A 16,100-nucleotide genomic window follows, 5' to 3' on the forward strand; every position below is an offset into this window, starting at 1 on the left:
ATATGGTACGAGGTCCTCAAAGTAGTTATAAAATTTTATTGTAATCAAATAGAAAACTCTCAAGAACATCATTTTTCGACATAGTCTACTTGCGTTTCAACGCACTTGGTCCATCGTTGTACAAGCTTCCTGGTGCCCTCATAAAAGAAGGTTCTCGGTTGAGCTGCGAGCCAGGAATGCACTGCTTCTTTCGCTGCTTCGTCCGAGACAAATCGACGGCCCCCTAATGCCTGTTTGATTGGACCAAACAAGTGATAGTTAGAAGCGGCAAGATCGGGACTATATGGACGATGATCCAGTACTTCAAATATGAGTTTCTGGAGCGTTTCAGCAGTGTGGGTAGCAGTATGCGGACGGGCATTGTCATGCAACAACACAACACCTTTTGACAGCAATCCTCGGCGTTTGCTTGGAATTGCAGGCTTTAGCCTGGCAGTAAGTATCTCACTGTAACGTACACTGTTTATTGTTGTGCCCCTTTCACCATAATGTTGCAGTTATGGTCCCCTGTGCGTACCAAAAAAACCGTAAGGATCAGTTTTCCTGCGGACGGTTGGGTCTTGAACTTTTTCTTGCACGGCGAATTTGGATGTTTCCATTACATACTCTGTCGCGTACTCTCCAGCTCGTAATGGTGGATCCTTGTTTCGTCACCAGTAATGATCTTGTCTAAGTCTAAGAAGTTGTCCCCTTCGTTACCATTGCCATCCAAACCTTTTTTTTTTTTTTTTTTTTGGCAGATGTCCATGCGCGTTTGTTTACACGACTGTGTGAGTTGTTTTGGGACCCATCTTTCACAAACCTTATGAAACCTAAGTCTGTTGTGGATGATTTCGTAGGCAGATTCGCGACTAATTTGCAGACGATGTGCCATTTCGTCAAAAGTTAATCGTCTGTCTAAGAGAATCATTTCACGTGGACGCTCAATGGTTTCTTCATTTGTGGTGGTAAATGGCCATCCGGTTCCTTCATCGTGCGTTACACTTGTGCGACCATTTCGGAATTTTTCAATCCATTTGTAGACACTCCTTTGTGGCAAAACGCTGTTCCCGTACTGTACCGAAAGTCTTCGATGAATTTCGGCGCCTGATAAGCCTTCCGACCACAAAAAAAGGATCACTGACCGTTGCTTTTCTTTGGTGCAAATAGACAACGGAGCTGCCATGATTAATAGCACGGCAGCGATAACGAAACTAACCTAGCAACTTGAAAATTGCAGAGATGTAACAGCAAATAAACAAAGCAAGCGTCATCAACGTAAAACGACAGTACTTCCAAAATAAACGAAAATGTTACTTAATTGCTGATAATAATTGACTTACGCTCATACATGCAAAGTAGTGGAGTGGTGATTTATCGATGATACAGAAATTGGGAAGCATTCTGCTGTGTCATTGGCTGGCGTTCTAGTTATGGCACAACTATTGAAATTGCTGAAATTGATGATGCTATGAATTGTGGTGCGCATTACAGTATATTGTCCCATATCGATGGTGTCATTCCCATCCCATCCATCCACGGGTACACTGTTGATTGCCACATGATGATTGACTGGCACCACTTCGTTGAGATGGAGAGAGCCTAGGGGAACACAGAATATGTACTACTTGGCACTGTGGAGCGTCACCTTCAGACAGTTGTTTGGAAGCATTCTTCAATGATACAGACTTGTCCTCTTTCCACATGCCATGATGCTCTCCACATTTTTTTCACCAATAAGATAAGAGTAACTCTTTATTTCTACTACCTCACACATGTTGTGAACACCACTTTCCGGTGATGGTCAACACTGGAACAGTGATCATTTACATGGTTGACAAATGAGAAAAAAATGCCCTTCAAAACTGAAGACCGAGTCATCTGCTACTTCGTCAGTGTGGGAGATGAGATTAACCGTATAGGTTATCACCTTTGGATAGCTGTTTGGAAACGTTCTACAATGCTGGAAACTCTTCCAGTTTCCATATGTTGTGATAACTTCCACATCGAGTGATCTGCTACTCCGTCAGTGTGGAAGATGAGATTAACCATATTGGTAATCACCTTTGCGTAGCTGTTTAGAAACGTTCTACTACGCCGGAAACTCTTCCAGTTTCCATAAGTTATGATAACTTCCACATTATTGCCGATGAGAAACAGCGTCTCTGTGTTTTATTTCATGTGTTTACACCACACTATGTTCAGCTTTCTGTGAGAGCCGATGGATTGAAACGTCCTTTTGTAGATTATCAGCTGACACAGACCTCAAAGTCATGGCAGAAAAGCAAAGTGTATGGCCATGTACAAAGCTTGGATGTGTTACTGCTGGAAAAGCAATGTATCAGACTGCTTATGAAAGAAAAACACAGGAAGTCTCCCTTGTGACTGATGGTCTGTTGGATATGGTCTTCCTCTGGTACAGGCAACGAAACTTTACACAGGTCTGTGCAAGCGACTCTGAGCAATTGCCACCTGCTCCAATGGAGCAATACATGTATATGCATTATGCTCGATGTCAACAAGCAGACAATATTTGTTTTTCAATGTATCGGAAGACAGATGAGGTAAAATCTTATAGGAGGTTCTATTACAAGCAGTGGTATAGTTGGTTAAAGTTTGGATGTAGATCGTTCGTAGTTTTTACGTACTCTGTATGTTACAAAATCTACTAAATGATAATACAGATGCTGATATGTATCAGTATTTCATATGTTTGAAATGAATGAAACGCCCTCGTGCATGACAATTTGTAATTTGAACATGCTGAATGGTCTCAAACTAAAACGATTTTGCTTGTAAAAGAATAGAAATCGACTTTGTCTGTTCTCGTGGAATTATGACTGTATCTATTCTCGTGGAATTATGACTGTTTTTATTATAATCGTCACGATTGCGTGTTTAAAAACAGGTGTTTCCACAAGTTCTGTGTTATTTCATACTTCATAACCACTAATTATAAAGTAGACATCAGTTGAATTATTGCTCATTTTTGATCTAGAAATGATGGCGTTCTTCCCGACATGTGAGTAGATTGCATGAAACATGCTGTTCTGTGATGATTAATTTTCTTATGAAACTAGAACCCAAGAAACTGCTGCTTTGTATGCAGGTCGCTAGATAGGAATCCTGGAAAAGAAAGAAAGTCGGATGTGGCAAATTAATTGGAGGCTGCGTGGGAGAGAGATGCGAATTACGCGAGTTGTTCAGAAAGTAAGTTCCGATAGGTCGCTAAATGGAAACCACAGTGAAAATCAGAAACATTTTATTTCCAAGAGTTAACTACACTTTCCAGGTACTTCTCTATAAAGTCGTCGTTCCTACTTGTACATTTGTCGTAGCGCTCTACCAACTTTCCAATACCCTCGTCGTTGAAGGCAGCCGCCAGTGCTTTCCGCCAATTCTCTACTCTGGCCTACAGCTCGTCTGTGTCAAAATGTTGTTTTCGTAGCCAGCGGTTCATGTGAGCAGAGATTAAACTCAGAGGGAGACAATTACGGGCTGTCTTGTGGGTACTCAAACATTTCCAATTGAAAACGATGCAGGAACATCTGCATTGCCCCTGCAGAATGCAGCTGAGAATTGTCTTGAAGAAGAAACCGGGCGGGCCGGATCAGCCAAGCGGTTCTAGGCGCTACAGTCGCAGGTTCGAATCCTGCCTCGGGCATGGATGTGTGTGATGTCCTTAGGTTCGTTAGGTTTAAGTAGTTCTAAGTTCTCGGGGACTGATGACCTCAGAAGTTAAGTCCCATAGTGCTGAGAGCCATTTTTTTGTGAATGAACTCAGTCTTAGATTGATAATTATTTTCAATATTTAGCAGTACTGTACCCATTGGTGTTAAACTCGTTTTCAACTAATGATTCCCACAGCTACAGGAACGCTACTTGTGATACGCACGACAGTTAAGTAATGTCGGCTGCATAGCTCAGGCGAAATTTCTCACTAGGCCCTCGTACCTGGCGGGAGACAGTATTGTTCTAGGTATCTTTTTGTGTTCCCTGTATGCTCAGAACTAAAAAGAACGACGTAACGCGATCTACGGGCATACTAGAGACACTGCCCATCACACCTGCGCGAAACTTCATCGGATTTTCACTGTGGTTTCCATTTAGCGACCGATCGGAACTTACTTTCTGGACAGCCGTCGTATTACCTGCAGTCGAGGATAAAAGCTATATCTATTTTACTCATAGAACTAAAAGAAAATGATCTGCATCTATTTTCATGGAAATAGGAAATTTATTATCGTCACAATTGTGTTTGCGTTTTCTTTAATAGATGCTCGCTTATAGGATGTTCGTTGATGTAAAATTCAATTGTCACAGTGAAGTGCTTTCACACTCAGAATGGCGAGTGGTTACGCAGTGTGTGGGGGACGGTCCAGTGTGTGTATGTTTTGCACGACGCAGCTGTGCTATGACTCGAGCGCGGTTACATTTTAGACAAACAAGCATCATTTATCTGGTTTTGTTTAGGAAGCATTACAGCCTCTTGTGTTAGCGAAGAACCCCTGCCTGGACCGTGCAACCACCATCGCCCCAAGATGGGCCAGGTGCGGTTAGCGAGCGCCCTCTTGTCTGCAGGCTGGAGCCAGTATGGTGCTAAGATGAGCGCGGTAGCAGTTGGCCATGTATCACTACCATAGGTGGAGGGAAAGAGGGAGAGGAAGGGATGAAAGGAGGTAAGAGTACCTGTAATTTCGCTAGTTTCTGACAGCACATCGAGGAGAACACACGTTCAACTGTTCAACTGCCACCCCTCTCTCCTGTTGCAATCTTCTGGGATGACGATTTTCCCTAGTCCCCCATAAATGTGGTGCATTATGACCCGATGATTATGAGTGCTGGTTTTTTCATGACAATTTCGATGCGTAATTAGAAGAGTGAAGAATTTTCCGCCAGTTGCGATAGCATGTATTCGCTTCGATTACCTGGGCTGCAGACATTGTCGAGCAATGCAAGGGGAGGCGTCTTTTGTGAGCTCTGACGCCAAACAGCGATAGATATAGTCCTCAGCTGTATGCTTACAGGTAATACACTTATTAAACTCCTCTCTGTCCAACACCAGCATCTCGTCAGCTTTAATTATTTCCTTCCAAAAAATAAAGATAGTACCTTCCACTCCAGCCTTAATCGCACCACCTTGTAGGTGAAGTGTAGAGTTTTAGTGCGACTGTCACTAGTTTCGAGTGGTATTGTGAAACTTTTCCCCAGCAGGGTAATATCACTTGTATGGAATCATCAATTTTTGAGCTGTATTGTGATTTTAGGCGCTCCTTGTGTAGCGCTATGCGTATACTTGTGTAACTGGGAAAAATTTCTGTGATTAATTACATAATTACGACCGATCTTTACTTCAGTTTCCCAACAAAAATAAAAAAGTACACTAACCTCACCTTCCTCTCCTGCATCTGGGCAGCTTCCATGTGTTAGGGCGTGCACTTATGCTTTGCACCCAGAAGGGCCAGGTTCGAGTCCCGGGGAAAGGCACCATCATTTTTTAATTTCCCGACATTTCCCGGGAGTGGGGTGGAGTGGAAACTCATCACAGCCCTGGGACAAAGAAATTCGCACCAAAAGTCGAAATTGCTAACAAAATAAAATTCGAAATTACCGCCAAAATTTTGAATCCTATCAAAATTCAAAATAGCCGCCAATAGGGTAGGTGGGGAAGGGGAGAGGTTGGGGTGGATAGGTGGAGGCGGTGAGGACCCACATGCCTGCTGAGGAAAAAAAAAAAAAAATGACATCTGATGGTATGATTGATGGTTGGGTAGGGGGTAATTAATTGATCAATTTAATTAATTTTCATATGAATTTGTTATCAAAATTGGGCTCTTGCTGCTCTTACCCTATTACTAACGTGGACCCTCACATAAAAAATAGATGTTCCAAGGCAAAAGGCACTCTTATGTGCACCAGTAAGGCCTGAAAAAAAGAAAACCTGTGGACTTAGTCTCAAGAGCATGTACTGGATCTACACCATTGTCATAAGACCTATGATATCTTTTGAGACAGCAGTATGGTGTAATAAAGTAGAACAGAAGGTGGTTGCTAAGGAGCTTAATTAAGTGCAGAGATAGTCTTGTCTAGTCATAACGGGTGGTATTAGTAGCACTAACACTTCTGGATTGGATGTTATGCTGAACGTGCCACTATAATATCTTTGAATTACAGCTGAGGTTGCAAATGGGTATAGAGATTAAGAATCAGAAAAAAATATTAACTTTCAGGACATCTGGAATCACACACTCGTATAATGAACGTGGTAAAGATAGGAGTGGCGAGGAACTACCGGCTGACCATTCAACAGCTTCCAGATACTTCAATACAACTTTCTGTGCAACCATGGGAGATACGGAGCAGTGGAATAATGAATCAAACACCATTCAAGAGACATATTCTTATTTACTGATGCGTCGCAAACGACGAAGGTGCTGGACCCGGTATACGTGGGGTACAGTCTAGAGTAGAGAGTGGAGTCTCTCCAGGAAGCCTGGCTGTGGTATTCCAGGCAGGGATGTTTGCTGCCAAGGTTTGCGCTGAGGAGATTCAACTTAGGTGCTACCATGTCTGTTAGCCCCTACAAAGAGATGAAAGATCGTTGCAGAATCCAATGAAACCTCTGTGAGGTTAGGGGAAAGCAATAGGGTAAACATGTGGCTGGTCCCTGGTCATTCAGAACTCTGTGGCAATGAACAAGCTAATAGCCCGGCCGGGACAAGTGCGGCGACTCCATTTATTGGACCGGAACCTGTCCTAACCATAACTAAAGTGATGGTAAAATCTAAACTACGTAGCTGGATGAGGAGACAACATGTAAAATATTGGCGTAAATCCAAAAACAAAATCACGACAAGCTCTGAATTCTGGGCTTGAACAAGACACATCTAAAATGGTAGGATTAGTGACTGGACATGGGAACTCTAAGGAACACCTACACACGATAGGTACACAGAAAGAAGTGTCTAAATGTACACAATGAGATGAGGGAGGCGAAACCGTACAACATTTAAGTACTGGAAGTCAAAAGACACAATACATTGGGTCATTAATTTATTCCTGAAGGAATTGTGACTAACACAGATGTAATAGAGGGACCCTTACTACTCCTTAAGGGTACTGATTGGCTTTTGTAGAATGGCAGGAAAAAATACCGTAGAATAATTCGATTTCAGTGTGGGCAACAGGGGGCTAAGGCCACTGCTGTTTTGTGTCCCTGTCTACGTCAAATGAGATCAAATAAAGATTCTCTCAATGAATCTTAACCTGGCAAATGCTTTACCTACTATTAGTTTTAAGTGTTCATCGCACTGTAAGTCGCTCCGGTCGGTTGCTCTTATGTATTTTATGGCAGTTGTTGTCTCCAGGGATTTGTCACCAAAAGTTCAGCTCATCAGTGGTGCATCCCCTCGTGTATTTATGCATAGCACGTGACTCTTACATCCAGGTTCAACTGCCAGTCCCTGTGCCCATTGTTCATTCTATGCATGTCTTTCTGCGTTTCGCTAAAGTCCTCCGACTTTGCGGCCTTCATATATAGAACAGCATCGGCCGCGAATAATCTCACGAAGTTTCGAACGTTATCCACTAGATGATAATTTACAGGCTGATCTCGAATTTCATCGATAAAATTTCGGAGATAGTTCCGGGATATTTTCTGAATATTTTCGTATAGGAGACCGGTGGTCTACGGTAGCCGACTACAAAGTAATTTCATTTCGCTTGATTTCTCATCCACATTTATTTTTATCTATACTGAACTAACAACATCTGCACAACAGTGCAAATGTCAACGGTATACGTTTTTTATCTCGTCTGCAAAGAAACTTGTTCCATTCACGCACGATACATACGGTTGGCAGCGGAAAGGATCACTTCTGACATCGACAGCGTAGGGCCAATCTGTAGCATTATGAACATTTAGTAAATTCTCAACTGCCAAGATCGCTAAAATCATTTATTAATGTAGATGACCGGTTTGGGCAATTCTCTGTTGCCATTTTCGGATCTGCAAAATATGCGACTGAAAATTCTGGATACAGCTTCTAACGTAACAGCAGGCATAATTATGATCACAATAGACAATGCATGGAACAGCAACATACTTATGTTTACATCATTACAAAATCTCTTCCATCAGTACAGAAAGTGGTGCTATAAAATGTATGTCGATGTTAGTACCGTGAGGTAAAGCCAGCACATCAATTTTAAAATAACAGCTATGTACACACAATTTTGTGCCACTTTACAACTGACATATCCTAGCGTATACATTCTTAAAATGGCTCTGAGCACTATGGGACTCAACTGCTGTGGTCATAAGTCCCCTAGAACTTAAACCTAACTAACCTAAGGACATCACACACATCCATGCCCGAGGCAGGATTCGAACCTGCGACCGTAGCGGTCGTGCGGTTCCAGACTGTAGCGCCTTTAACCGCGCGGCCACTCCGGCCGGCAATCATTCTTAATGGTACACTATGTGATCAAAAGTATTCGGAGACTCCCCAAAACATATGTTTTATATTAGGTGCATTGGCTGCCACCTACTGCCAGGTACTCCATATCAGCATCCTCAGTAGTCATTAGTTATCGTGAGAGGGTGGAATGGGGTGCTCCGCGGAACTCACGGACTTTGATCGTGGTCAGATGACCGTCACAAGCGAGCGTCTTCCGACATACCAGCTCATTTTTTGTTCTGATAGAGAGGATAGTCACCTGGTTGGGGTGTATCGAGTGCTTGTTATCACTGATTCACTTCTGGGGTGACGCTGCCAAACGGCGGACCTGTGTCTCGTCTTGTTTGTCACGGACTGGGCGTGACCTGCAACGTGGAGACGTGGTGCTAAATTAAAACTGTAATCGACTGATGCTCGAACCCGAGATCTTAATATTCACAAGCACCTGTGGCTCGTGTATAGCCGATGTTATTACGTTTAATTTTTAGCTTAATTTCTTTGCATATACTGTGAATCAAATATGCAACAACTCGCTATGTAGTTTGTTCCTTTTTAAGAATTAATATACTTAATTCGCACATAGTAGAGGCTGTTGTTCTTCCTAGTGTTATATTTATCGGTGCTTCTATTACTTTCAAATTGTGCCTCATTCTTCACAACGAAGTTCACGATAGAGTATATCTTTTATGAGGATGTTGTTGGTAAACCCAGTTTTAGAAACAGTTGCCTACTCGAAGTCCAGGATGGCCACCAGAAATATTTCTGTAAAATATGTCTTCTATCCCCCCCCATGAACCATGGACCTTGCCATTGGTGGGGAGGCTTGCGTGCCTCAGCGATACAGATAGCCGTACCGTAGGTGCAACCACAACGGAGGGGTATCTGTTGAGAGGCCAGACAAACGTGTGGTTCCTGAAGAGGGGCAGCAGCCTTTTCAGTAGTTGCAAGGGCAACAGTCTGGATGATTGACTGATCTGGCCTTGTAACAATAACCAAAACGGCCTTGCTGTGCTGGTACTGCGAACGGCTGAAAGCAAGGGGAAACTACAGCCGTAATTTTTCCCGAGGGCATGCAGCTTTACTGTATGATTACATGATGATGGCGTCCTCTTGGGTAAAATATTCCGGAGGTAAAATAGTCCCCCATTCGGATCTCCGGGCGGGGACTACTCAAGAGGATGTCGTTGTATGAAACAGGCGAAATACCCTCAGACTTCAAGAAGAATATAATAATTCCAATCCCAAAGAAAGCAGGTGTTGACAGATGTGAAAATTACCGAACTATCAGCTTAATAAGTCACAGCTGCAAAATACTAACGCGAATTCTTTACAGACGAATGGAAAAACTAGTAGACGCCAACCTCGGGGAAGATCAGTTTGGATTCCGTAGAAACACTGGAACACGTGAGGCAATACTGACCTTACGACTTATCTCAGAAGAAAGATTAAGGAAAGGCAAACCTACGTTTCTAGCATTTGTAGACTTAGAGAAAGCTTTTGACAATGTTGACTGGAATACTCTCTTTCAAATTCTAAAGGTGGCAGGGGTAAAATATAGGGAGCGAAAGGCTATTTACAATTTGTACAGAAACCAGATGGCAGTTATAAGAGTCGAGGGACATGAAAGGGAAGCAGTGGTTGGGAAGGGAGTAAGACAGGGTTGTAGCCTGTCCCCGATGTTGTTCAATCTGTATATTGAGCAAGCAGTAAAGGAAACAAAAGAAAAATTCGGAGTAGGTATTAAAATTCATGGAGAAGAAATAAAAACTTTGAGGTTCGCCGATGACATTGTAATTCTGTCAGAGACAGCAAAGGACTTGGAAGAGCAGTTGAATGGAATGGACAGTGTCTTGAAAGGAGGATATAAGATGAACATCAACAAAAGCAAAACAAGGATAATGGAATGTAGTCTAATTAAGTCGGGTGATGCTGAGGGAATTAGATTAGGAAATGAGGCACTTAAAGTAGTAAAGGAGTTTTGCTATTTGGGGAGCAAAATAACTGATGATGGTCGAAGTAGAGAGGATATAAAATGTAGGCTGGCAATGGCAAGGAAAGCGTTTCTGAAGAAGAGAAATTTGTTAACATCCAGTATTGATTTAGGTATCAGGAAGTCATTTCTGAAAGTATTCGTATGGAGTGTTGCCATGTATGGAAGTGAAACATGGACGATAAATAGTTTGGACAAGAAGAGAATAGAAGCTTTCGAAATGTGGTGCTACAGAAGAATGCTGAAGATTAGATGGGTAGATCACATAACTAATGAGGAAGTATTGAATAGGATTGGGGAGAAGAGAAGTTTGTGGCACAACTTGACCAGAAGAAGGGATCGGTTGGTAGGACATGTTCTGAGGCATCAAGGGATCACCAATTTAGTATTGGAGGGCAGCGTGGAGGGTAAAAATCGTAGGGGGAGACCAAGAGATGAATACACTAAGCAGATTCAGAAGGATGTAGGTTGCAGTAGGTACTGGGAGATGAAGAAGCTTGCACAGGATAGAGTAGCATGGAGTGCTGCATCAAACCAGTCTCAGGACTGAAGACCACAACATGTCTTCTATACCTGACCCGTCGAGTAGCCGCGCGCGTTAGCACGTCGCTTGCGGGAGAGGGGGAGGGGCGCACGCGCCGTCCCTCGATCAAATCCTCCTTGCGGATTAACGACCACGGTACGTGTGCCAGTGAATCTGGTTGTGGGTTTTAGGCGGTTTACCATACCCGACCTCAGTTACACGATTCACAAACATTTTGACAACACTCTCATACATTCACGAGGGATAACACTAGACGCAGACAGATGAGGTACACAAATTCCGTCCTGAAGGGGAAGGGGTGGAGGGGGAGGGGTGAAGGGCCACGACAGGCGAGGCATCCGGCCACTAACACTGTCAAATCTAGAGTAAGATGCTGATCCCGTGAAGATACGGGATAAAGCCGAGGAAAAAGAAAGAAGAAAATATTTTTCTATATCCACAGCTAATAAATTACCATATATCCTCTGGTAGGTACCTTACAGTGTGTTCTGGAAGGTGCTTTGTTACCACTATCACTTCCACCATTCCTGTTAGCCCCGGTAGCAAATGGTACGCGGGTAAGAACGGTTGCTGGAAAGAACCCGTGTCATCTCGAATCTTCCTAATTTTACCTTCACACTCTTTTCGCAAAATATACGTAGGAGGAAGCAGTACATTGCCGTTATTTTATCCATTTTGGATGGAGAACACCGCGGTTGTCTACGTGAATAAATCCGTGAGAAATACTGCAGCCAGTCACAAGTTTTCTTGAAATGATTTTATTACACCGTTACTAGTTTCGGGCCAGCGTGTATTGTAAGAGTAAATCAAACCTCTGTCCTATAATATGGAAAGGAGGGCTTTTCAGGAAGTAAATACAATGTATAGAGTATATAAAGGTGTAAAACTATGTAATAAAAATTGTTAAATTTTAGGGAAGAAAATGTAAGACCTTTTGTAAACTATGCATCACAAAATTTAGGACAAGTGCAAAACTTGCAAAGAAGTCAACGCTACCATCTGACGATGGACTCAGGCCCGAAACTAGTAACGGTACGATAAAATCATTTCAAGAAAACTTGTGGCTGGTTGCAGTATTTCGCACAGTGTAATAGCAGTATATTGGTTTGACTCTTCTAGAATAGTAATCTCACGGAATTTTGATCAATACATTGCGTCTGTACATGGTATTACGACAGAAGAGGGCTCAGTATGATATGAGTAAATGGAAATATGCCAGTAAGTTAATTTTATGATGCTTTCTTCACGAAAGTCAACAGTTACTTATAGAGGAAATAATACTAATCTCAACTAATATGTGATTTTCATTTCGTATTCTGACCAGGGTGCAAACCAACGAATTTCGAACAGTCAGTTTTACACATTTTCTTTCCCACGTATTGTATTGTTATTTATAATTATAGATCTTGTCTTGTACAGGAATGAATGAACTGTGTATTTTTCTAAATGAAGTGACGGACCATCTCTCGAATATCATTCAGTAATAGTTTTGAAATATTGCGGAAGGTGGATAAGGTAATCAACGGTTTCCTGGGCTAGAAGCTTGCATGTGTTTGATACTTGTCAGTTCGTTTATGTGAGGAATAATGAGTAAAGCATTATCTATTTTTGGGCGACGGACAGATTTCGATGCCAACAGTTTTGTAAAGACGATCTTGGTTGTAACAACTGTTCGGTCAGAACTTGGTGACCACTAAGGCTTATAACGATTCATACAAGAGAAGTATTCCTCCAGGACGTGGAGAACTCTTGGCCGACACCTGTACAAGTTGTTCTTTGTGTGGCCTTGCAACTTCGTACTATGAAGTTGTGAAATCCGGTTCCAGTCAACATTCTCCGATGAGATGTGGAACTCTTTGCAGCAGTTCATGACTGAATTAGAATATGTGGTACTCAGGAATATGAGACCGTAACAAAGTGAGTTGCGGCACGTGAGGTGTTCTAGACGTAACAGTGGGGACCATGAGCACGCACACGAATTAGTACTTCCGTGAGTTGCCATTGCGTCACAGCTCTGGTGATGGTAGATGTCGACGTGGAACAAAGGAAGCAGCTAATGAAAGTGTATGTACAGGCCACAGAATTGTGTGGAAGTGAAACGTGGACCATTAGTAAAGCAGAGAAGACATTTGAAATGTGGTGCTATATAACATTGTTAAAAATTCAATGGACAGATAAAGTCCAAAATAAAGAAGACCTAAAAAGAAGTGTTTGGGACAATTTTTACCAGAATAATGGATAGATTAATGACCCATCAGGTACGGCATAAAAAAAAAAAGTTAATTTGACGCCGGAAGTAGAGGGGAAAGACTAGAATACAGTAAAAAAAAAGAGATCATAGAAGTAAGATGTAGTGGATACAGTATAAAAGATTAGTGCAAGCTAGAACAAACAGAGTACAGCATGAAACCAGTCGAAGGAGTCATGACCTAAATACTGACCCCAGTGATATTTGGTTAAGGTGGTACGATTGTTCAGTGGTATATACCTGATTTTCGTACACGGAAAAACGAAAGAAGATGTTTTATGGTAACATTTTACAATATAATATACTTCTCATACTTTAGCAACAGCGTGAAATCGAACTTTTCTGTATATCAGACTTAATTCTACAGAGAAACAGTTGTGTCCAGTGCCTTTATTGGCTCAAATGGCTCTGAGCACTATGGGACTTAACATCTGAGGTCATCGGTCCCCTAGAACTTAGAACTACTTAAACCTAACTATCCTAAGGACATCAAACACATCCATGCCCGAGGCAGGATCCGAACTTGCGACCATAGCAGACGCGCGGTTCCGGACTGAAGCGCCTAGAACCGCTCTGACTTTATTAATTTCAGTTAATAAAGGGTACAGCAATCGGTCGCAAATGGTGTTTACTAAATATCTAGATTTCAGTCACTGTATGGCCTTCTTCAGTGCAGTAAATTTAAGTTGAAGCGTTAAACCCACTGATATAGGCACGTAGTCACGTTGTGAAATCTACCTCTGACATGAAGAGTCCAGTTGGGACTGTGTGGATATACAAGTGGTTTTAATGTTGTATTTTACATTTACTGCACTGAAGAAGGCCATACAGTAACCGAAATCTAAATATGCAATAAACATAACGTGGGACTGACTGCTGTACCCTTTACTGGCTTTCTGTATAAACATGAAAATTCTCCTGTCCAGAATGCGATGTCGCCTGAATTGTAGCTCTAGTACCTTGACCGGTATGTGCAAAAATACCATAATGTTACATCCGTCTGGCAAGTTTAGTATCCCGCAATGTAAATACATAAAGTCTGGTTTGCATCATCCCACGAAAGAGTCAAGAAACTGTGTTAAACCATTATGCGTGGCATTTCCGCTATTTGTTATTACGATACTTTACTCCACTGCCATTATGATTGACTGTATGTTAATTAAACCAAATCTCAATAAATAAATAAACTCTTCCGCAATTATGAAGTCAGTGTTTCCTGCAATCCTTGCTTGAATTCGCTAGGGGAACCGTTGTTTGCTGAGGAAGGTCAAGGTGTCCCCATGTGCTCCTTACCGGAGCTCCAGAGGATAACCAACTGTATTTCAGACTCAGAAGGCTCGTGAGATCGCCAACTATCACGTGTTGCAAATGAAAGCTACCAGCTACACTCAGAACATTACTAAAATGTCACTACAGTAAGCTCAGTCACAGGTCGTGATATCAAAAGTTTCTAACAAGATCCTCGTGTAGCTGCGGTGTCCGAGTGGTTAAGGAGTTGGACTCGAAATCCAATGGGGTTTCCCCGCACAGGTTCGAATCCTGTCCGCAGCGAATATTTTTATGAGTGGTAGTGAATTAAGTTTGCAGAATGTCGCTGCAGATTTAACGTAAGTTATCTGTAACGCCTCTTTCTAATCCATACATGAGCCCAAAACGGACTGAAACAAAACTAAAATTCTGGTGAAACAGAAAGAACTACTTAAATGTTCGGTTTGGTAAATGAGTGTCACTGAAATGTACGCCAGTTAATTTTAGGTGCGGTACATGAACATATTTTGCTGGAAAATGTATCTCTGACACTCGTGTGTCACATGTGGCAGCTGAACTACGTAGAAAAGTAAACCCCTGAAATATTCCATTGTAGAGAGATTGGATCTTTTCACCTCTATTCCAGTGTAGACAACTACAGTTTCAATTGCAACCCAAAGTAGTGGAAACATGGAATTATTTATTTTATAATGATACAGACATTCATTAAAGTGAATAGCTGAATTTCAGTTCCATCAGGACGCACCCAACGAATACGTGGCAGGAATTAGATATAAGAAAATTCTTAGACGTGATTACATAAATAAGAAAGAAGTTGAGACATTTAACTACGAAATAAATCCACTAAGATTCATTTTAATGTACAGTCGACGACAAAACGAGCGAGACCCCTCGCCTTTTCGTTATGCTGATCCGCACAGCTTTAAAGTTTGCTACACAGCATAGCAGGCAAGGCGACGAAGTGCTACCAACATACTATGCACAGGCGTGAAATTGAAAAACTATCCAAACTTTGTCAGAATGTTTTCAATCATATGTAAGACTATATTAATGCTGATTAGTGTGTTAAACACAACACGTAACTATAAGATATAAATGAAAGAAGAAAATCTACTTAGTATGAACTGTACTAATAAAAATGAATTTCAACTCATTGAGATAACATAACTCTTTAAGTAAGACAAAGTACCCCAGATAGATACGAATTAGCAAAATATTATGCGCATTCGGCCGCGAAACGGACTGCGTCAACGTTCAGACCAATCATACTGGATTACCGCTGCTGACCTACCGTGAAAGTGTGCAAATGTGTGAAGATTCATAACGAAAATCAGTTAAAAATCATTCAGTGCCACACATAAACAATTCAGTTATTGACAGAAGCGGAAAAAGTAGGCATTAACAAGTATGAAATTTTACAAGTGTTTCATATTGACATCCACAGTGTGCAGGTACAGTGTAAAGATAGCAACAAAACGTATTGGGGACGCGAGAATTTTTTAAAATTGCTTTACTGATAGTCTACCTGCCTCCATCGAGATTAGAATCGAAAACAAACCAGACCTCCCTTTCACTACGCTAGCAGACAACCCAGGCAAACAGCCCTCTATT

General features: G+C 41.8%; 1 long non-coding RNA gene and 1 other non-coding gene across 2 annotated transcripts in view; both read left to right on the forward strand.

Annotated features, from left to right (window-relative positions):
- Positions 1–16,100, forward strand: part of LOC126457333 (uncharacterized) — a 91,824-nt gene that overhangs the window by 11,970 nt on the left and 63,754 nt on the right. The gene's annotated exons all lie outside the window — the stretch shown is intronic.
- Trnas-cga (transfer RNA serine (anticodon CGA)) lies at positions 14,690–14,771 on the forward strand. The gene has a single exon. It is a non-coding gene; the product is annotated as a tRNA-Ser (tRNA).

This window comes from Schistocerca serialis, chromosome 1 (genome assembly GCF_023864345.2).
Source record: "Schistocerca serialis cubense isolate TAMUIC-IGC-003099 chromosome 1, iqSchSeri2.2, whole genome shotgun sequence".
NCBI lineage: Eukaryota > Metazoa > Arthropoda > Insecta > Orthoptera > Acrididae > Schistocerca > Schistocerca serialis.